The sequence below is a fragment of the Trachypithecus francoisi genome, unplaced genomic scaffold, assembly GCF_009764315.1.
Source record: "Trachypithecus francoisi isolate TF-2019V2 unplaced genomic scaffold, Tfra_2.0 Lachesis_group0, whole genome shotgun sequence".
Taxonomy (NCBI): Eukaryota; Metazoa; Chordata; class Mammalia; order Primates; family Cercopithecidae; genus Trachypithecus; species Trachypithecus francoisi.
The window spans coordinates 193,413,422-193,435,792 of record NW_022681453.1 but is presented as its reverse complement, the minus strand read 5'-3'; the positions used below and the strand labels follow the sequence as shown (position 1 = coordinate 193,435,792).

The 22,371-nt window shown below is 47.8% G+C and overlaps 1 long non-coding RNA gene across 1 annotated transcript; it reads left to right on the top strand.

Moving 5' to 3' along the window:
* Positions 1 to 379: 379 nt before the first annotated feature.
* On the top strand, positions 380 to 22,152 carry LOC117084422. Its single transcript, XR_004437447.1, has 3 exons — positions 380 to 389; positions 15,905 to 16,080; positions 21,978 to 22,152. It is a non-coding gene; the product is annotated as an uncharacterized LOC117084422 (long non-coding RNA).
* The last annotated feature ends 219 nt before the right edge of the window (positions 22,153 to 22,371 follow it).

The window sequence follows — 22,371 nt, the reverse complement described above, 5'->3', positions numbered from 1 at the left end:
CATGAAATCAACCAAAATGTCCATCAAATGGATGACAGGACAGAGAAAATGTGGTGTATATATATATATATATACACACACACACTGTGGAATCCTATTAGGCCATAAAAAAAGGATGAAATTCTGTCGTTTGCAGCAACATGGATGGAACTGACGGTCATTATGTAAAGTGAAATGAGCCAGGCACAAGACAAATGTCATATGTTCTTACTCACATGTAGGAGCTAAAAAGATTGATCTCATGAAGAAAAGAGAGTAGAATGGTAGATCCCAGAGGCTGGGAAAGGTATGTGCATCGGGGAGGGTGGGAATGAAGAAAGGTTGGCTAATGGATTCAAGCATAGGGTTAGATAGAAGGGATAAGTTCCACTCTTCAGTAGCAGAGTAGGGTGACTATAGTTAGCAACAACATATTGTATATTTCAAAATAGCTAGAAGAGAGGATTTGAAATGTTCCAACACATAGAAATGTTAAATACTTGAGGTGATGAAGATACCCTAAATACCCTGGCTTGACCATTACACATAGTATGCATGTAACAAAATAGCATGTTTACCCCATAAATAGATACAAATACCATGCATCAACTTCAATTTTTTTAATTAAAAAAAAAGTGTGAGGAAGGAGATGTAATAGCTAATTTTATGTGTCAATTTGGCTGGGCCATAGTGCCCAGATATTTGGTCAAATATTCTTCTGGGTGTTTCCGTGAAGGTGTTTTTGCAATGAGATTAATATTTAAATCAGTGGACCTTGAGTAAATTACCCTCCATAACATGGGTGGGCCTCGTCTAATCAGTTGGAGGTTTGAGTAGAACAAAAACTAATCTCCCTTGAGCAAGAAGGAATTCTATCAGCAGACTGTCTTTGGACTCAGCCTGCCAGCCTGCCCCACCTCTCTCTCTCTCTCTCTCTCTCAGATGTATGTATACACACGCTGTTGGTTCTGTTTCTCTAGAGAACTCTGGCTAATATCCCTACCACCTACAGGAGGGAAAGGCCTTAGAATCATAAAAGCACCACTGGCTTTGTCAAGGCTACCAGAAGATTCTGAGTTCAGCCTTACCTCTCCAACAACTTTCAGACTGTTCCCTACAGGGACCATGAGATGGCCCCAAAACCCTCTCTGGATTCCAGGAAACTCCTATACTAAAGGAGCCTCCTTCCCATGGGTAAATGTCGCAGGTGGGAGTCAGAAGAGGCCTGCAATGAGGGGAGAGCCGTCCGGAGCACCTACTTTGATAATAACTAACAGTGACTGCCGGGCATTGTTCTATGTGCTTTCCTTACGTGATGTGTTTAATCATCAAACTCTAGGAAGTAGCTACTATTAATATCCACATTTCATAGCTGAGGAACCTAAGGCCCCATGAGATTAAGTCACTCCTTAACCTGGAGCCTACACAATGCTATTCTGCCTGCTGTGCACTGGAAGTTCTGTGTAATAGCTCTCTTGCTGGTGACAACCTGTGAACTAGATGGCACTATCTATGTTGTCCAGATGAAGAAACAAGATGCAGAGACATTAAGTAGTTTCATAAGGTCACACAGCTCGTGGTGGCAGAGTCAAGATTCCATTCCAAGTCCTTCTGGCCACCGCCCAAGCTCTCTCTAGCCAGGGGCGCTGTTTCCCACCCGTATTTGTTGCATAGGGAAGACAGCTGCTATGGGGATCTCAGCTATTCCCGCTACTTACAAGCCTGTCGGCCCTTCAGGTGACATTTCCTGAAAATTGTTGTCGTTAACGGCCATCCTCTCAATCATGAGTACACCTGTGTGTGCAGGTTGCCAAGGACTTCCGTATACTTGTTTCTCTTGGTCCCCAAGGTGAGCCAGGGCAATTCATAATATCCTTCATTCCACAGAGGCTGGTGAAGGCCAAGCATGAAGGATGGGTGCTAAGGTTTACTGAGTCCATGCTGTACTTCGAGGGCTTGGGGTTATGATTTAATTCTCACCACAGTCCTGTGAGATGATGCTGCTGCCTCCGTTTTACAGGTGAGGAAACTCAGCACAGAGAATATCCAGTGCCAGGTGAGATCATAGAAAAAATAGACTTTCCTAGAGGGTTGTTCAAATTCTTTGCACTGTCCCACTCCCTGTCACTCCGGGTATCTCCCATCCACTTCACTTTTCCTTCCTTTTAAGGAAGTGCCCTGAAGTCTTCCCTTTCAAATTCCAATTCCTAATTTTGGTCATCCCAATTCATTCTTGAGAAGAAAACGTTCAGATGAATTAATCCTCAGGAAGAGTGGAGAGACTGCTAGCTCTCCCGGCGGCTTTGCAGAGAGCAGGTGCTTTCAACCTGAAGCGCCTCCAATTTTGGAATCAGGGTCCATGGGACTGTGCAACCTGGACCTGTGACTACGGCAGCATCCCTGTGCCACTGCTCCCCACCTTCACCCCACCCCCACCTCCCATCTCAACATCCTTTGAGACCCCCAAGCTTTAACCCAGAGGTCAATCATCACCCCTCCGTCTCCATTCCCACAGGTCCAATCCAGGACCAGTTCTGGCAGGGTATACTTGTGAGACTCTTCTAGAAGCTGCAGCCCCACCCTACGGCCACCATCCCTGCCTAGGATTACCCCACAACCTTCCCAAGGCCACCTCACACTGTTTACGGCTCGCATGCACCCACTCCCTCTGCCCTCTTGCTTGCAGTACTGGTCACTCTCTGACCCTGCCCAGGCCCCAGACCCTCACCCCCGCTGCCTGGCCTTTCATCTTGGAATTAATTCAGCATCAACCTCCCCCACTAGACTGGAGCCTTTGAAAGAGCAGGAGATACAGCTGTCTTATTTACCATTATACCCCCAGGGCCTAGCACAGTGCCTGGCCTATAGAAAGGGCTTAATAAACATTTGTTGGGTAGATGAATGAATGACTGAACTGAATGAATGAGTTAGCAGTATTATGGCACAGTCTTTTAACATCTTTTGCTTTTTGCCCCATGCTGCGGCTGCTGCTTCTTTTTTTTTTTTTTTTTTTCTGAGATGGCGTCTTGCTCTGTTGGCAGGCTGGAGTGCAATGGCACCATCTCAACTCACTGCAACCTCTGTCTCCCGGGTTCAAGCGATTCTTCTGTCTTAGCCTCCTGAGTAGCTGGGACTACAGGCACACGCTACCATGCCCAGCTAATTTTTGTATTTTTAGTAGAGAGGGGGTTTCACCTTGTTGGCCAGGATGGTCTCGATCTCTTGACCTCGTGATCTGCCCACCGCGGCCTCCCAAAGTGTTGGGATTACAGGCGTGAGCCATGGCGCCCAGCCTTGCCCCCTGCTTCTTTAACCCCAATGAGCTTTTCCAGGCCCTTCAAGGATCGAGGCAGGGGCTGGCTGTGTGGCTTGGCCTGCTCTCCACCATGGGCCACGTTCAGCCAACTGTTCCTCCATCAGTTTTCCTATCTAACCCTCAGAATGCCCTTCATCTAAGGGATGAAGCATGTGGCTGAGAACTTCAGTGGTCAGTGCCCTTGATCTATGTCTCCCTAATGGGCTGCTTCCCCAGAATGGCAGGTAATAAAGTGCTTTTCATTGTTGTTCTCCAACACTTTGTATTTTCTCAGTTTCTCTGCTACAGAGTCCAATTGCAATTGCTTAAAACTTTAGACACACATAACAAGGTAATGTTCATGTTTGTGGGAAGACTAAAGTGCTGAGATCGATATTGTTGTACTAGGGCCTAATCTCTGGACCTGCATGTCCAGCCCATGGCTCTGTGGGACAGTCAGCACCCTGGTCACAGGCTCTCCTGAAGACGTGCACCTCACAAATCTGAGTCTTGGGCTAAGGCCAGGATTATGTGTTCTATTTTCTGACAAAGACATAGGTGAGGTCACAGGCAGCAGAGCTCTGCAACTCTTAAACAACACAAAAAAACTGCTGCAATTTTCCTCCAGGGGAAAGGGAAACCATAAGAACACAAACAGTTACTTCTCAAAACAGCCCTTAGTTATCTCGGTGAATTGGAAGCCACTGGTGTCAACATCATCAAAAAGCAGACATGGAGTGCTCTTGGCAAATACTGCCCCCAAAAGACTCTCTCCAGGGGAATTTATGGAGCAAAGAAAGAACACCAATGTGTTAGGTTTTGCATACTTTTGACTTGTTCTAATTTTTACAATAAGAAGCGTGTTTTGTTTATATAATTAAAAACAAAACCATTTCCCTCCAAATGCTTTCTCCTTGAGGCATAGAATCGATGAACTGCAGGATCTTAAGGAGCCATAGAGCCCTCAGAAATTATCTAGCCCAACTCTCTCCTTGACGGAGGAGGAACCTGGGCTCACAAAAAAAAAAAAAAAAAAGAGAGGCTTGCCCAGGATCACACAGCTCAAGGTCACACAACCAGACCACCAGACAAAGGGCTTTGGAATCCGTTTCCCAGACACATTCGTTTATGAAACTAATTGTTCCACAGCTAATCCAACTGGAGCATGGGCTGCTCCAGAAAGTGTGGCCTAAAATTTCCCCAAGAAAAAGGGAAGAGGCAGTTAGTGGTGTACTAAAAAACTGCGTTGGACTATCCTGAGCAGGGGCTTGTTAAAGCTCAAGAACTGAGTGGGGAAATACTGAGCCCCCTGGGCTGAAGAAGCAACCTCTGCCTATGTGGCTACCTATATTCCTAAATTCCTTCATCTGTGTATTGGGAGAGGGAAAAAAAGCATTTGAGTAAAAGAAACGGTATCACATGAACGAGGGCGGGGAAGGGTGGGAAGCGTGGTGGGTGGGCAGGTCAGGCAATTCTATGGCTTCTCCTTTCTCCAGCTCCAGGGAGAAAAGTCCAAGTTGCAAGAAGACGAGAGAGCATGAAAGGAGATAGGCCCCTGAAGTCCCCGTGGAAACTGTGGAAGGAAGACACATGGCAAGTCAAAGGGCTGGAGCAAGATCTTCCCCTACAAGCCGGAGTAAATGAGGGAGACGAGGGTCTTTCTTTTCCTATTGTTTGCTGGTGTCCAATGCTGGCTCCCCCAGAATCACCAAAGCAACCTGTTGATAAGAAGCAACTGTATTTATTCTTACTTCAGCAAGGGAGAGTGCTACTTCCACGGAGTCTTAGGCGTGTCCAGGAAGCAGTCAGCTAAAGTGAAGGTATGCATTGTACTGGGATGTTGAAGGCTGCTTTAAGACTAGTCTTTAAATTGGGTGAGTTCTGGATTAGCTTCTCTAGGATTTTCTTGGGTTCCCCTTCATGGTCCAAGATGGCAGCAGGTGACACTCCCTCATACAAACACACTCAGATACAGGAAAAAGCAAGTCATTGGTATTTTTTTTTTTTTTTTATGAATGAAATATTCCCAGATGTCCTCCCAGGCTCCCCTTTCCATCTCATTGGCTAGGATGAAGTCATATTCCTACACCTCAGCCAATCCCTCCAAAAAGAAAGGAATTCGCATAATTGGCCCAAACTCCCAAGGTAGATCCCAACTCTGATTCCATTTCTAAATTTCTACGGTTCTTTCCAGTTTGAGAATCCTAAGTTCTGTAAGTAGACACTTCTTTTTTAAAAAGCTGTTTTTCTGACTTATTTATAGCCCAATTTTCCTATCCCACTCCCTGCCTTTGAGGCTGCAGTTGGCCCCTGGTGACAGGTTTACCACGTGAACACTGCGAACACAGTCCCGATGAGCTGGGTACAGGCCCGGACCGTAAGGGCAGGCAGCTAATTGCAGTTTTACCCCCTCCCTCAGCTTCCCTACAAAAAAAGAATAAAAGGATCCTGGGAAGCAAAGTCTGAGCTGAGAAAATGTTGGCTGCAGAGGGTATACAGTTTTGGATTCTCTATGGACCCCAGATCAACATACACTTGATGGGCTGATCTCTCCAATCTGTCTAGGACTTCTGCAATAACCGGAAATAACCAGAGTTATCCTAAACTAACCCAAGCCAGCAGCCTAAAGCCAAATCTGCCTTAGTGCCCAGGCCCTGGATGCCAGCACTTAGAGAAAGGTTTTCACTGTGTAAGACAGAGCCCTGCCTCCCAGTAAGACCCACACAGTGAGGATTCTCACTACATAGGAGAGCACAGGTCAGATTCCGGGCAAGCAAACAATCAAAGGTGAATGTCCACCATGTGGTTTAGGAAGCTCTAGCTCTCCCCTCCCAGCCACCACCCTTCACCCTCTGCCCACCCACTCCCAGCACCACTCCCTGTGTTCTCAGACTGAGAAACGTATCCACATGACACACTAGCAACCCACTTTCATCAAGCAGCTCAGGAGGTAAGGAGACAGGCAGAACTCTTGGTTGGCCGTAATTTCTCATCCACAGAATAAAGAGGAAGAATCGGGCATCTGAGCACACTGCATGACAAATGTGGAAGCTGGAAAACCAGCGTGGCTGGCTGCACGGAGGGGGCATCAGGACTGGCATCAAGCAGATTTGCCCTGTTGCCGATGGCGTACTGCCAAGAGGTGTTGGGTTGGAGGGCATCCATCCTGCACCCAGTCACTGAAGCCCAGAGTGTTCCAGACCCAAGCTAGGGGCATGGGAGGTGACAGAGAAGACAAACACTGGGATCTGCTCTCAGAGACATCCCACGATCCCTGCTGGGGAGGTAAAGCACACACGTAATCATTCATGAGAAAGGCTGCATGGGCTCCATGAAGGCTGGACAACATCCCACTGAATCATTACTGGTTCTCCAGCCCCTAAAATGAAATTTAATCTTCATTGATTTCTTACTAGGAGCCCAGCTCCATGCTGTTTTCTACATGTGTGATTTCATTTAACCTCACTGTATGAGTCGAGTTCTCCAGAAAAATAGAACCAATAGGGGAGATACATAAAGAGATTTAGTATAAGGAATTGACTTATACAATTATGGAGACTGGCAAGTCCAAAATCTGCAGAGCTGATGTTCCAGTTCAAGTCAGAAGGATGACAGCTGCCACAGAACCAGGAAGTTCTGATAAAGGCCACCAAACAGGAAGAATTCTCTCTTACTAGAGGGAGGGTCAGACTTTCGTTCCACACAGGCCTTAAATTTATTGGATGAAGCCCATTCACCTTATTATTATTTTTGGATGAGGTTAACATTAAATGTTACAGAAATATCCACAATAATGTGTGACCCCATACCTGGACACCCCATGACCCAGGAAAGCTGACACATAAAATTAACCTTCAAACTTACAAGTCTCCTAGTATTACAGAGGTGAGTTTATTGAGACCCAGCATGAAGTGGAGACCCAGGATTTGGAACAAGAGACTCTGATTCCAGAACTTGAAGCCTCGACCATTATACTATATAGAACTCACAGCAACTGCCCACAACCAGCTAGAAACTGAGGGCAGCCTCCAGCCAACAGCCAACATTATACTATATAGACTTAACCATTATACTATATACTATATAGAGGTAGTATACCTCTAGCTCCAGGCATATGGCAGATGCTCAATATGTATTTTGTTGAATAAACGAATGAAGTACTAAAGAACGATATAAGGTAAGCAAAGCCCTGTGATTGAGGTGACTAAGGGAAGCTTTCATGAATTTTATTAGGTTGCTGTTTCTAGAGTGGACAGGGAGGTTGGGAGAAAGAGATGGGTGGAGACAGAGGCTAAAGTGACCCCATGATCCCCACCTCTTGGTGCCCATTCCTTACATAATCTCCACCCTTTGATTATCAGCAGGAATTGTGACTAGATGCTAAGCAATAAAGTACAACAAAGGTGACAGGTGTTGCTTCTGTGATCACATAATGTGAGCTCATAAAGTCCATCTTATTAGAAGAGCCTCCCTCTCTCACTCGCTTTGAAGAAGCAAGCATTCATATTGAGGAGGCTCATGTGGCAAGGAACTCACAGCAACTGCCCACAACCAGCTAGAAACTGATGGCAGCCTCCAGTCAGCAGCCAACAACACACTGAGGGCCTTTGTCCAACCACTTGCAAAGGGCCTGAATCCTACCAACATACACAAAGCTGGGAAGCAGATCCTTCTCTAGCTGAAGCTTGGATTGAGACCACAGTCCTGGCTGACATCTTCATTGCAGCCTTTCAGAGGACCCAGCTAAGCCACACCTGAATTCTTGACCCACAGAAATTATGAGATAATAAATGTGTATTGTTTAAAGGTGCTAAGCATATGGTAATATTGTTACTCAGTAATAGACAGCACAGCCTTATTGGCAGAGAAAACAGCAGAAGCCAAGAGCTGGAGTTGGAAACGTATAGAGAACATCAGTTCATGCTTGTTCCATGTAGCTGAAGTCGCAGGAGGTGGAAGTTGGAAAAGTGGGTTGGCGCCAGACCGTGGTGGCTTTCGAAGACAGAATGAGTTGTCTGGGCTCTGTCCTGTGGGAAAGGAGTTTCCAGTGATGGCTGATCCCCAGGGTGCTCCATGTGGGAAGTGGGTAGGTACCTTTCAGCAACCCTCAAATCACACATTGGTGAATGTCTACCTGCAAGTCTGGTCCAGGTCTCTGGGGCTTCCAAATGAAGCTCTGGCCAAGATCCTGGGATAGAAAACCCCAGGTCACGCTTTGTGACTTTCTGACTCAAGTCAGCTTGTGACTGGGTGCAGGTCAGAACCTAGAGCCCCTGGAGAACAAGGACACCTCTGAGTTGTGTTGACTCCCTCAACCTCCCCCTGTCCTCTGTGCACTCAGCTCAGGACCAGAGCCACAGTCAGTGCCCAAAAGGACTCCTGGAACCATCAAGGCAGCAAAGTGGCTCAACCTCAACCTGCAGTAACATCAGCTCACTCCACAGTCAGTGGAGAAACGGCCTTTAAATATCACTGTAGGGGATACAAGTGTATGGTAAATAACTTAGGAGATTTAAAACTCAAGAGTTTGTAGAAGGACTAAAACAAAAAAAAAAAATGACCTGATCAATTGAAAAGGATATTTAGTGAAGCCCCTTAGTGGGGTCTCTTTCCCTTTTTAATATACTAGTTGAATGATTCAAAATCCCTTACCTTGGTGAGGGCCCCGAGAGGCAGAAGGTCAAGCGCATCTGCCTGGCATTGAGACATCATGGGGGAGCTTCAGCTCCTGGGATAAGGAAGCTGCTCGGAGGTGAAGTGGGGTTGAAAAAAGAAAGAGCTGCCACGTACCTCATATTTGGCCAAATGACTATTTGGAGAATGGTCAGGAGTGTGGTTCACTGGTGCCTGATGGTCCTGGACCATGGATCTAGAGGAAAGTTCTGGTGTGGAAGAGAGACCAGACCAGGATGGAGAGAAAGGTTATGGGAGACAGTGCAGCAGCTCGGGAACCACAACCCACGGACATTTAAAACAGGAAGTCCTCTAAGACCAGAAATCACCAGAGAGTCCAGTCAATGCTCAGATGTATAAAACACCCAAAGGCAAACCAAGGCCACATTCCAACCATTCCAGTCACTGCCCCAGCTTCCAGAAAGAAAACACAACTTTAAAGGGCATCCCAGAGGGAAGAATTTCATTCAGCCTACAGATACCTCCAGACCACTTTGGCACCAAGTTGGGCATAGGCCAAGTGGTGGGGTAAGATAAGGCTCCTGTCCTCCTGGAGCTTCAAGGTCAGTGGGCGGACAGCAGGAAGACAGTGACAGCTCTAACAGGAATCTTTCCAGTGTACTCAGAGCAAAGAGGAGGGAGGAGAGAAGCTGCCCGAGCAGTAGCAATTAGAACGGGGCCAAGTGTTACCAAGCAGACAAGGGTGAAGAGGACAACCCAGGCCAGGCAGCTACATAAGCCAAGTGGACCAAGACAGAACACCATGGAAAGTACACAGTGGAGATGAGGCTGGAAGCATGGCTTGGGGCCAGACTGAATACCAAATCATATTTCTGAACAAGTCAACTGAGGAAGATCGCCGGCTCCTTCCTGAGTTATCACCTACTCTGAGAGAAGAGTTTGGAATAGAGGCACAAATGTCCAGGAAATAACTCTTGACTTCCCCAGGTACACGTTCCTCTTGGGCTCCCTCCATTAAGTTCTGGCACTGATCTTCATTGGGTCTCCCCTTGAATGTTGAAGAGAAGCATTGGTGGCCTTTGATGGGGAGTGGACCCTGTTGTCTTACCCTTGTCACTCAAGGACCTTCTACTTCCTAAGACAATGAGGGTTCCTAAAACCCTCATTCTGGTGTTCCCTGCCCTCCACGTGCTGCCCCCAGCTTCCTGTCCAGGGCAGTCTCCACTCCACCACTTCCCTCCCTATGGGGATCTTCTGCTCCAGAGCCTCCAAATCACTACAGCTCTGTCCACAGCTCTCCAGCTCCTGCCCGCAGTTCCTTTCCCTGCCCCAGCTCCACACACCTCAACACCTAAATGTCCATCTATGTTAGTCAGGGTTCTCCAGAGCAAAGAACCAGCAGGATGTGTGTATGAGTATATATCTATACAGAGAGAGAGAGAGAGAGAGATTGATTGATTTTGAAGAATTGGCTCATGTGATTTTGGGGAGTGGCAAGTCCAAAACCTACAGGGAAGAACACTAGGCTGAAGGCCTAGGAAAGAGTTGGTGTTGCAGTTTGAGTCCAAAGGTGCTCTGGAGGCAAAATTCCTTTTTCGTCAGGGAATATCAGACATTTCCCTTAAGGCCCTCAACTGATTGGATGAGGCTCATCCACATTATGGAGGATTATCTTTACTCAACGTCTACTGATTTAATGTTTGACCAGATAACTAGACACCATAACCTAGCCAAATGACACATGAAATTAGCCATCATACTATCCTCCAGGGCTCAGCTCAAATTTAACCTCCCCCTCCAATTCATTCCTGCTTTCAACTGAAAATGCTTGTCCCCTCCTAAATTGCCATAGTCCTGCATCCAGCTCTTCACTTGGGACATTTAGAATTTGCTTCCCTACAGTACAGTGATTGATATCTTTGTATTTGTTTGCCTACAAGACTGTGAGCACTTGAGTCAATCAAATCCTATCGCACCACTTAATAAACAGCAACAGCTATATGCCCTTGGGCAGGTTACTTAAACTCACGAAGTCTTGGTTTCTGCAAAACATGGGGATGATATAATACTTACCTTAAAGAATCCTTGAGATTTTCATGAGACAATGGACGCAAATTACTTAGCACAGCACCTGGTACATAATGAGTAATCCATTCACTTATTCATTCATTGAGCGTCTATTACATGCCAGAAATGAATATGACAGACCAAACCACTGCCCTCATGGGCAGAATTTATAAAAGGCAAATCAATGAATTTTTAAAATTTAACATAAGATACTGACAAGTACTTTGAAGAAAACAAACTAGAGGCTGGACATGGTGGCTCATGCCTATAACCCCAGCACTTTGGGAGGCTAATTACTGGAAAGCATGACTTTCCAAGTGCCCAAGCCAAGGCAGCATTTGTGGGGCACCCAGAGAAGGACCCCTTAGAGGAGGAGCTCTGTTTCACTCTTCCTAAACCGGATGTTTCTGTTTACTAAACAGTCTTCAGCTGCTCATTGTGCACAGAACAAAGTAGTTGGTGAAGGTCTTTTCAGGACACAGGTGGCCATGCAAATGGGGTAATGGAGCAGAGACAATGGTGTGGGAGGGTTGAGGAATGTTGAAGAACCCCAGAGCTGGCAGCACCAGGGACCTGAATGGGCAGTGAAACCTCATCTCTACTAAAAATACAAAAATTAGCCTGGCATGGTCATGGGCACCTGTGGTCCCAGTTTCTCAAGAGGTTGAGGTGGGAGAATCACTAGAACTTGGGAGGCAGAGGTTGCAGTGAGCCCAGATCATGCCACTGCACTCCAGCCTGGGCAACAGAGCAAAACTCCATCTCAAAAGAAAAGAAACTATGATAAAGGACAGAGGTCTGAGGATTAAGGAGGAGAGATCCAGTTTAGCGAAGACCTGAATTAAGAGAAGGAGTTAGCCATGCAAGACCTGGGGGAAGAACATTTCTGGCAGGACCAGCAGGAATCAGTCTGAGTTAATTCTGCTTGTAACCCAGGCGCCAGGTCCTTCCTTTCCTCTGCCCCACAGACTGTGTCTTCTGAGCTAGGGGAAACCGAGGAGACGAACCTTGTCTTCACTCTACCCAGGACTTTACCTTCAGATAGATGATGCTGGCACCCAGGAACCCATGGTAATGGAGGCCACCAGCCATCACTGATCAGAGAGACTTCCCCTATCTCTTCCAAATGCTGCCTTGCCTGCTCCACTGCCTCATCTTCTCTAGTCTCCCCTGAAGGTTTAAGTATTTCTGTAATCAAGGGTCATTGTTACTGCCATGTGCCACACAGAGTCAAAGAAGGGAGTGACAGTTCTCAGGAGAGGGTGCCCCCAGGTCTCTGGACACTAGAGATCCACATTTCCCACATGGATCTCCCTTCTTCCCCAGCTCTCTGCTTTCTTTCTCCCCTTCCTGCAGCCCTCTCCCTCCAGTGTTTCTCAACCAGGCACGGTATTGTCCTTCCAGTCCATCCTAGGAGTGCTTGGAAGGAGGGGGAGGCCATTTCTAATGGTCACAATGACTGGGAGACTCTACTGGCCTTTAGTGGACTGAGATGAGGAACACTATCCACCCTAGAATGTACAAGATGGTCCCACGTCATAAAGAAGTGTCCTGCCTAAAAGGTGAATGCGGACATGAACCTCTCAACATCCCCTCAAATGTTACCAAATCCCCTTCTTCCCTACCTGGATTCTGTCCTTTATCTCTTCAGGAAAAAATTCAGTCTCAGTCTCCCAAGTCCCCACAGTGTGTCTTGTCAACTGGACAACCTCACACGTGTCATGTCAGTGCTTTCCATCCTCAAGTGGCTCTAACTGCTCCACCAAAAGAGGAAGAGCCACTCTGAGTACTCGCAGCCCCCTCAACGGGAAAGGTCAGCTCTGATCCTGTGTCTGGGTGAGTGGAGAAAAATGGTGGAAAGGGCTTCCAAGCTGGGCTGTGTGTGGTTGATTCTCCCCTGAAGTAGCTAGAATCAAACACTTCTCACCACTAAGGAGATACATGTCCTTCCAAGTGCTACCCTTCTAGATGAGAAATATATATTACCCCCACTAACCCTTCCTCGTGCCAGCTCTGACTTCCATTACAAACTTCCCATATGAACTTGACAAAGAGGTCCAAATGCATCTCCATCAAAGGTAATAGCCATGGTGGTGGAAGACCTTCAGTTTGCCTTGCCATTTATCATCATCATCATCATCATCACCACCACCACCACCACCATCAGTTATTACTATGATTAACCATATGAGTCCTTGCACAGAGGCAGACACTGCTGGGAGTTCTGTCACTGGAGGGTCCTAACTGCATGGGTGATTGTGTGGAAGAGATGGGTCAAGGCTGTGGTCCTTTGAACAGATGTCCTGGAGCCAAATTGACTTCCTGATTTGCTTAATGCACTGCCTAATGCTTGACTAAAAGTGCTCAAGAAAAATCCTCTCAAGGAGAGGAAGGGTGCCAGGGGCACTGGAAGGGCTCATTTTTTATTCTTTAACTTAGGGGAATTGGCAGGAAAGGGGGTGATGACTACTCCCTGCAGAAAGCAAAATCCAGATGGCTCCTGACAGCCAGCCGGGAAAAGTTGCTCCCTGGCAGCCCCGTTCTCTAGCATGACTTTCCAAATGCCCAAGCCAAGGCAGCATTTGTGGGGCGCCCCCAGCAGGACCCCTTAGAGCGGGAGCTCTGTTTCACTCTTCCTAAACCGGATGTTTCTATTTACTAGACAGTCCTTAGCTGCTCATTGTGCACAGAACAAAGTAGTCAGTGAGGGTGTTTCCAGGACACAGGTGGCCATGCAAATGGGGTAACGGAGCAGAGACAAAGGTGTGGGAGGGTTGAGGAATGCTGAAGAACCCCAAGCTGGCAGGACCAGGGACAGGTTCCAGGCTACAGGGCAGGAAGCATGGGTTCTTTTACAAACCACTCCAAAATGTAGTGCATTAAGACAATAACCATTGATTTAGCCCGTGGTTTTTCAGTCTAGCAACTTGGCAATTAAAGCTGGGCTCAGTTGGACAGTTCTTCTGGTCTGCTGCAGGCTGATCTTGGTTATCCCAGCTGGGCTCACTCATGTGTCTGCAGTTGATTGGCGAGTTATCTAGGACCAGTCACTTTAGAATGGCTTTATTGGAGATGCTTAGAAAGATAGGGGCCTCTCTTGACATGGGTCTCTCACTCTCCAGGGTGCTTGCCTGGACTTGTTTACAAAGCAGTCAAACAGTTTCAAGAACAACAAGCAGGTAAGCACCAAAGTGCAATCACTTTTCATACTTCTGCTTACATCACATTTGCTTCTGTCCATTTGGATGAAATAAATCACATGGTCATCACCAAATCAAGGGTTAGAAAAATAGATTCTGGCTGGATGTGGTGGCTCATGCCTGTAATCCCAGCACTTCGGGAGGCTGACATGGGGCAATCACCTGAGGTCAGGAGTTTAAGACCAGCCTGGCCAACATGGTGAAATCTGGTATCTACTACAAATACAAAAATTAGTTGGGTGTGGTGGTGGGCGCCTGTGACCCCAGCTATTCGGGAGACCTAGGCAGGAGAATTGCTTGAACCCAGGAGGCAGAGGTTGTAGTGAGCTGAGATCACACCACTGCACTCCAGCCTGGGCAACAGAGCATGACTCCATCTCAAAAAAAAAAAAAGAGAGAGAGAAGAAAAAGAAAAATACATTCTAGCGCTTGAGGGGTATGTATGTGGCTAGTGGCCAGTTTTCAACCTATAGACTGTGCTCCAGCCACAATTGCTTACATTCCTCCCACATGCAAAATATGTTTCACCATATCCCAGGACCTCTAAACCTGGATCCCTTGAATCTGGGATTATACCTATGGCAGTTGGTTTTTGCCACATAATAAACCACCCCAATATTTAGAATGTTAAAACAACAACCATTTTTTAGCTCGCAATTCTGCAGATTGGCAATTTGGGCTGAGCTCAACTGGGCAGTTCTGCTGCTCTGGGCCAGGCCCCACTGTCCTCTGCTAGCGCTCACTCATGCATCTATGGTCGGCTGAGTGCCAGATGGGGAACTTCAGTGCTTCTCCATCCACATCACCTCCTCTTAGCCTTCAGCATGCTCATTCATGTGGCAGCAGGATTCCAGGAGCAGCAAGAGAGGACAAACCCCAGCGTGCAATCGTTTTTCAAGACAATTGCTGACATCCCATTGACCAAGCAAGTTATATGTCAGAGCTCAGAATCAGAGTGGGAGAGCAGTCAAAGTTATAGCACAAGGGGGCATGGATCCAGGAGGGGAATAATTAAGGATGGGTTTGTAATCAGACTACCACCGTGGCGTGGAGACCAGATCTAGTGAGACAAACAGAGAACAGGCATCTCGCAGACCTGAATTTCATAACATGACATTCAAGTCTGTTCATAATAGCAGCCAGCTGTCTCTCCAGTGTCAGCTCTCTCTAACCCCAACCACACCCTGTGTGTGCCCTGTGCATCTGCCAAACTGACCTCTTCACAGTCTCATGTATCTGCCCTGCCTGTTTCATCTTCCCACTCCTGTTCTCTAGATTATTCCACATCTTTGCCTGACCTAATCCTCTATATCCTACTTGATCCAATTCAAAGCCACCTTCTCCTAGACCTCTTTTCTAACATCCCACTCCCATCCCCTTCCCTCTCTCCCAACACCACTGAGCTGGGTGGGACTCTGAATTCCCACCTACAATTTCTAGAGCCCCCTCTGTACCTCCTTTCAGGCACCTGGTGTTGTGCACTTATCTGCAGGGGGATGTTCTCCCCTTTCTTGGACTGCAAGCCCCCAGAGTGCTGGGTCCTTGTGTGGCTCATCCTTTATCCCTCCTCTGCCCTAGTGCCCAGCACACACTAAATGTCCTATTGACCTGAGGAGGTCAGTACTGGCAAGCCAAAGACTGCAGAGCAGACGATGCAACAGAGCCAAGGAACGCCCTTCAGAGATGACCCAGCCAGGAACTACAAGAAGTGACGGACAGGAAGTGTCAGAGAAGAGCCCGGAAGAGCAGGATTTGGGAGATGAGAAAGAGCAGGGCTTCGGCCTTGCCACAAGATAACCTGGGCCCTGTGAAGTCAAAGTCACGGGGAGACTGACCTCCACTCCATCCGAGGAAGAACTTCCTAGGAGAAAAGCCCAGATTTAGAATGGGCTGGCAAGAAAACAGGTGAGCCATCCCTCAACTGGCAGTGCATAAGATTCCAGTTAACTTCTGAGAGTGTTTTTGTAGGGGCCTTATTCTATTTGCATTTAAGGTGTGCACATTAATAATTCTTTCATTAGACTCATGTTGCACCTTGGCATGCAGGAGTGTGCACTCATGGCTCACAAATGAAGGGGTTTAATGAGCCGGCAGCTCTCCCCACAAGGCAAGCCTGCATGGAGCTGGGCAGCAGGCCCATTCCCTCGGAGTCGGCTGGGCACAGCACATCATGTACACCGGGCAAACTGGCTTTGGTTTCACTGGGGGTGGTAAGTGTGGGAGGGGGAAGTAGATGTATGGGGTAAGTGTTACTCTGAAGGAATTATAAAACGTTAGAGTGCCAGTCCAGTGAATTTCCTACCACACACACCTGAACACCCTTGAGTGATGGGACATCCCTGCTCCTGTCAGAAACCAGGCTAAGCCCAGCAGTGCCTCTCACCGAGGGTAGGTGGAGGATATAACTGAGACAGTCCTTCCCTAACACAGATACTCTTTGACCAGCCCGACTCCCTTGTGTTCTAAGTGGTGGAACAGTGCCCCAGAGAGGGGATGTGGCCTCCCTAAATGCTAAGATGAGCCAGGACTAAAAGAATAGAAGGGGAGCTCACACACGTGGAAGCTGGTCTTGGGGCAGGCAGCGAGCCAAGGACCCCTCCCCAGGAGCTGGACCTAGAGTCCCTCCCAATAATGTCCCTGGGAATAAAACTCCCCAACTCCCGACATCCACACCCATCTCCGTATGTCCAAACCCTGCACATCCTACAAGGCTCACTTCAGATGTCGACTCTTCCTTTTATGTTCCCATCAAACACCCCGACTCTAACCAGACATGTGCTGTCTGGCCTCCTGAGGACTCTGCACTTCTTCGTGGCTCAGGTCAGACTGCAGCTGGAATGACAGTGAGATGCGCATATACCTTCTTGATCACCCCGACCATGAATTCCTTGGGTTCATCTTGCTCCTTCTCCCGACTCCCGCCCTCAGTGCCCAGCCTAGGACCTGACTCAAATGTACTCACCAAACACAGGCTGGATTGCTGACATCCCTTTGTTTTTTGCCCACTAGCATTACAAGACCACGTTACTTACTGTTAGCCAGCACCAGGGCCTTCCTCACAAAGCAGACATACCTCCCTGTCTCCTTTCCACTCCTTTTGGATGAACAGGAACAGCCTCTTGGGCCTTCTTATTGGAAACTTCCTGGACACCTACCACTGTCTCAGATAATCACCAGGGCTGAGGGACGTTCTCCAAAGCCCAGGAGGCCCTCAGCAGATAGGATGGTGTTTGATGGACAGCTTTTCTTCCCATGAAGCCCTGGTGAACAGCTCTAATGCCACCAGCAACTGCCATCTGACTCCCTAGCACTGGCTGGAAATCTTTTCCTATTTGCCCCCAGGAATGTCAAACTCAGTGAGCTGGGCTCTTCTTAGAGCTATCTGACTCCTTTGCATCAAACATTCCTCCTGAGATTGTAAGAACTAGAATGAGTAACTCCAGCCACTCACCTTCTTCTGCCTATGAGGAAGAATCCAATTAATGCCAAAATAGCCTATACTGTTCCAAAAGTCTGGCCTTTTCCCAAAACCCTAGCTCTTTCCACATAGAAGCTCAAGAAGCTCCAGAAGAAATTCAATGTTCTCCTCAAAAGCAGACACCAACTTGGTGGACCATAGGTGCATCCTGCAGAATCCCTAGCAAGCAGGTGATTCAGAATGGAGGGGCTGAAAAAGAAGCATATAGCCCCAAGAGCCTGAGCCAGAGAAGCTGATGCTTGCAGACCTAGGAAGGAAGTTTTCACTACCCTCATCAGCCCCATGGTTTCCCACTGTCTACAAAAAAGTTAGATTATTTTGTCCAGGATTCAGATACTTCACATCGTGACTACTATCATTCTAGTCTCATCTTCTTCTTTTCTTCTTTTTTTTTTTTTTTTAAGACGGAGTCTCGCTCTGTCACCCAGGCTGGAGTGCAGTGGCCAGATCTCAGCTCACTGCAAGCTCCGCCTCCCGGGTTCACGCCATTCTCCTGCCTCAGCCTCCCGAGTAGCTGGGACTACAGGCGCCGCCACCTTGCCCGGCTAGTTTTTTGTATTTTTAGTAGAGACAGGGTTTCACTGTGTTAGCCAGGATGGTCTCGATCTCCTGACCTTGTGATCCGCCCATCTCGGCCTCCCAAAGTGCTGGGATTACAGGCTTGAGCCACCGCACCCGGCCAAGTCTCATCTCCTTCTAAACTCCCAAGCCACTAGCCCGCTTGGAGCATTCATGCCTTTCAAATACACCCAACCCATCCCATTTACATGTTTTGTTCCAGCTACTGAAACATCTTTTATCTTAGATTGGACTCTCAGACCCTTAGATAAGGATTCAAGTATATTTGGGACAGTGGTGGGTAAGATAATCCAGGAAAAAACCCAACAGGATAGTGGGGAACAAAAAGAAGTCAATAAAAGTGTACTTTTTTTAGCAGGTTCCCATTGTAGCAACTAACAATTGATCCTATCTGGGAGACAGTGTAGAGTTCACTTCAGAATTATCCTCACCCAAGAGTAGAGAGAGGAAGTTGCGGGTATTTTTCCACCACTCCCATCAGTCACAGGTGCGGGTTTCTGCCGGGGTGGGAGGGACATGGACTCTGCAGCATGCGAGTTCAGCCTGCACCAGTGACAAGCCAAGGGGACATGGACAGTGGGCCAAGGGGGCTGCTCCCCCTTTACGTCCCTTCTCCTTGCCCCACCACCACTTTTTAGTTTACCCAAATGACCCACTCATCAAGGTTCAGTGCTATCTCCTCTCAAAAGCTTTTCTAACCTTCCATCAGAACCAATGACTCTTTCCTTTGGTTTCCACAGACAATCGGAGTACAACTGTGAGAAAAATCGTTTAGGTTTTGCCCTTGACTCTGCTTAAGAGTGAAAGTCTTAATTGACAGCGGGGCAGAATGGTGTTGGCTCGGCCAGGGGCGGTGGCTCACGCCTGTAATCCCAGCACTTCGGGAGGCCGAGGCGGGCAGATCACGAGGTCAGCAGGTCACGAGATCAGGCGGATCATGAGGTCAGGAGATTGAGACCATCTTGGCCAACATGATGAAACCCCCTCTCTATTCAAAATACAAAAATTAGCCGGGCATGGTAGCACGCGCCTGTAGTCCCAGCTTCTTGGGAGGCAGAGGCAAGGAGAATCGCTTGAATCCGGGAGGCGGAGGAGGTTGCAGTGAGCCGAGATTTCACCACTGCACTCCAGCCTGGGTGACAGAGTGAGACTCTGTCTCCAAAAAAAAAAAAAAGGACGGCGTTGGCGCTTGTTCTCATTCCTTGATTTATTTCCTTCCTGCTTTGCATGAGGTGGTGTATGTGACCTGTGTACTCGTAGCCAGTCTTTGACCCCATCAACATTAGAAATTAGAAAATACCTCTCAAAAAGTAGCATTGACGCCGTTGCCGAAATATGTTCTTATTGCAGAAATAAAACTGTAAATGATGTCATTTGAAGCAGTGCATGGTTATTGCTCTTATAATACAATAGTAAGTCTTATTTGCATAAAGAGATTATATCTATGGTCATATAAAAGTAAAAATGAATACCTAAATCCAAACTGCTCTCAAGTTACTTGGAACTGCGATATGTGCATACGCTGAACCATCTACTCTTGTTCTGAAGAGGAGAGAATGAAAACGAAAGAAAACAAAGAATCAAAGATGCCCTGAACCAACGGTGAGCGGAACCCTGAAGTGACCCACGGAGAGACCGGCATGTGGCAACCTTCTGTTCCTTCAAAGCAGCTCCTGAGTGTTGCAGTGAGCCTGGGAAGAGGAATGTCCTCCCTGCAGCCCTACAGCGGGAAGAGCTGTGGTTAATAAGTTAAAAAGCTGGGGCTTCCACTGAGCCACAAAAGCAGCTGGAGACATTGTGTGCAGATCTGCAAGCAAGTAGACGCGAGTCCAACCTGGGGCTGCTGCGCTTCCCCTGCTTAGAAATCAATCATGCACAAGGGGTGGGGCCTGAGAAGCACGGCTCTCACTTGTTACTGGTTTTTCACCCAGCAAGTGGGAAGTCCAGAAGGCTGACTTGGTCTCTAAAATGAAGCAGAACCTGTGACAACCACAGCCACCCAACAGCAAAAGAGGTGGCAGAGGCTAGGTGAGCACAGGACTGAGAATTCATGGAGAAAGTTCTTTTTAAGGACTTTTTAAGGGAGAGGTTAGACCCTTTAATTGGCCAAAAAGGCCTGACTCTAAGAGCAGACCTGCAAGAAGCCAGCCCGGCAGCTTCTCACATCGCCACTCCCAGCTACTGGTGGGCTTCCTGCTGCCCTTACCTCCCAGACAAGGGGGATCATGTCCTCCTTGGAATCACCGCAGACCAGTGCACACTTCTGTGGCCTGTGTTGCTATCTGCACTAACCTGCTGTGACACCACTATTGCCAACACAGCCACCTCCGTGTGGGGGGTCCCTGGGCCAGACACCCTGCTGTCTTCATCTTAGGATACCCACTTCCCAACACAGTGCCTGCTGCAAATGATCAGTAATCCCAGTAAGTCTTTGTCACGTGATGAGTCACCTTTCAGTCTCTCTGCAGTCTCTTTCCTCCCAGTGCCCCTTGGCTGCTCCCGAAGCCCTGACCCCTGACCTCCTGCCCTTTCTGTCTCCAGGGCCATTAACTCCCCTGGAGACTGCTGGTCCCTATCCTTGGAGCCCATTGACAGATGAGTTTGGCTCAGTCACCCTACCCGCAGTACAGTGGCTCAATCTAGGCTCCCTGCAACCTCCACCTTCCGGGTTCAAGTGATTCTCATGCCTCAGTCTCCCGAGTACCTGGGATTACAGGTGCGCACCAGCACTCCAGGCTAATTTTTGTATTTTTAATAGAGACAGGTTTTCACTATGTTGGCCAGGCTGGTCTCAAACTCCTGACCTCAGGTGATCCACCTGCCTTGGCCTCCCAAAGTGCTGGGATTACAGGCGTGAGCCACCGTACCCAGCCGGTCCTGTTTTCATATACATTCAAAGTGATCAACCCCACTTTAAGGGTAAGAAATAGGGGGCACAGAGAGAAGTAGAAAGAATAATTTCAGCTCAAGCCATCTGGCTTCAGAGCTCAGGCTCCTAACTGCTAACCCTAGATGGCCTCTCCCTAAGACACGGCGCTGCCTTGGCGAAAGCAGAGTGAAGCAGCCATTAGAATGCTCTTTGAAAGGATACGAAAACCACATTCAAATACCAGTTTCCTTCCTTAGACGGCCCTTGGAAACACGTGTCTGACCACTTTGCGAGGCAGGATAGTGCACGATGGTGCTGCTTGAGTGGCAGTCAGAGTGTCACAGCTTGGAATGGTGCAAAAGCGGAGGGACAAAGAACTGTGGAGTCTTGCACCAAAGCCACACTGGGAACATCACACCCAGAGCCGTCCCCATCCCCCCAGCTCTCCTGAAAAGTGAAGGGAGCTGGTATAAATAACAGTTTCCATTCCCGTCCGTTACCACGCCCTGCTTGCAGCCTCTGGGATCTCTTGATTCACATTTTCCAAATGCTGGGATTCTTAGGGCCTTAGTTAAGGAAGGCAGTGTCAGTCCAAGGCTCTATCTCATCCTTGCGGGCAAAAGAATGGTCCATTAAGTGGGCGTGTGAGCCCCCTCAAACTTATTAAAGAGATTCACAGTATATAAGGCATATTTATAAAAACCACGTAATTTGATGCTCTAAAACAACCCTGTGAAGGAGCTTAGGATAGATGATGTATATTGTGTCATTTTGTAAATGAGGAAACCGAGATTCAGAGAAATAAAATGGCTTGACCAAAAGTCACCCAGCTGTTAAATATCAAAGGAACTAAAAATCCTGCTTTTCTGTCTTCAGATCCTGTGCTCTCCTCTCTACACCATAGCATCTCAGTGGAACCATAAGCCTCAAGACCTGAGTTCAAGTTCCTCCTCTGCCACTTACTAATGGATCTTGGCAAGTCATGTATTCTCTCTGGGGCTCACTTTCCAAATCTGTAAAATGGGGATTAAAAACTCTGTGTCCCGCCTGATTAATTCTCTATGACCTGAGAGTCTTCTGGCCAACCTCACTCTGAAAGCGTCACCAGACCAAAGATACGTGGAGTAGTTGGCCTCCTTTATAGGAGGCTGCCCCGCTGGGAGATGGGAGAAAGAGGGGTACAATGCCAACTTGCTGAGGTGGGACTGGAACCGGCTGGGCTGTCTGGCTGACTTATGTGCCAAAGCAGCTCTGCTGGAGTCCTGAGCAA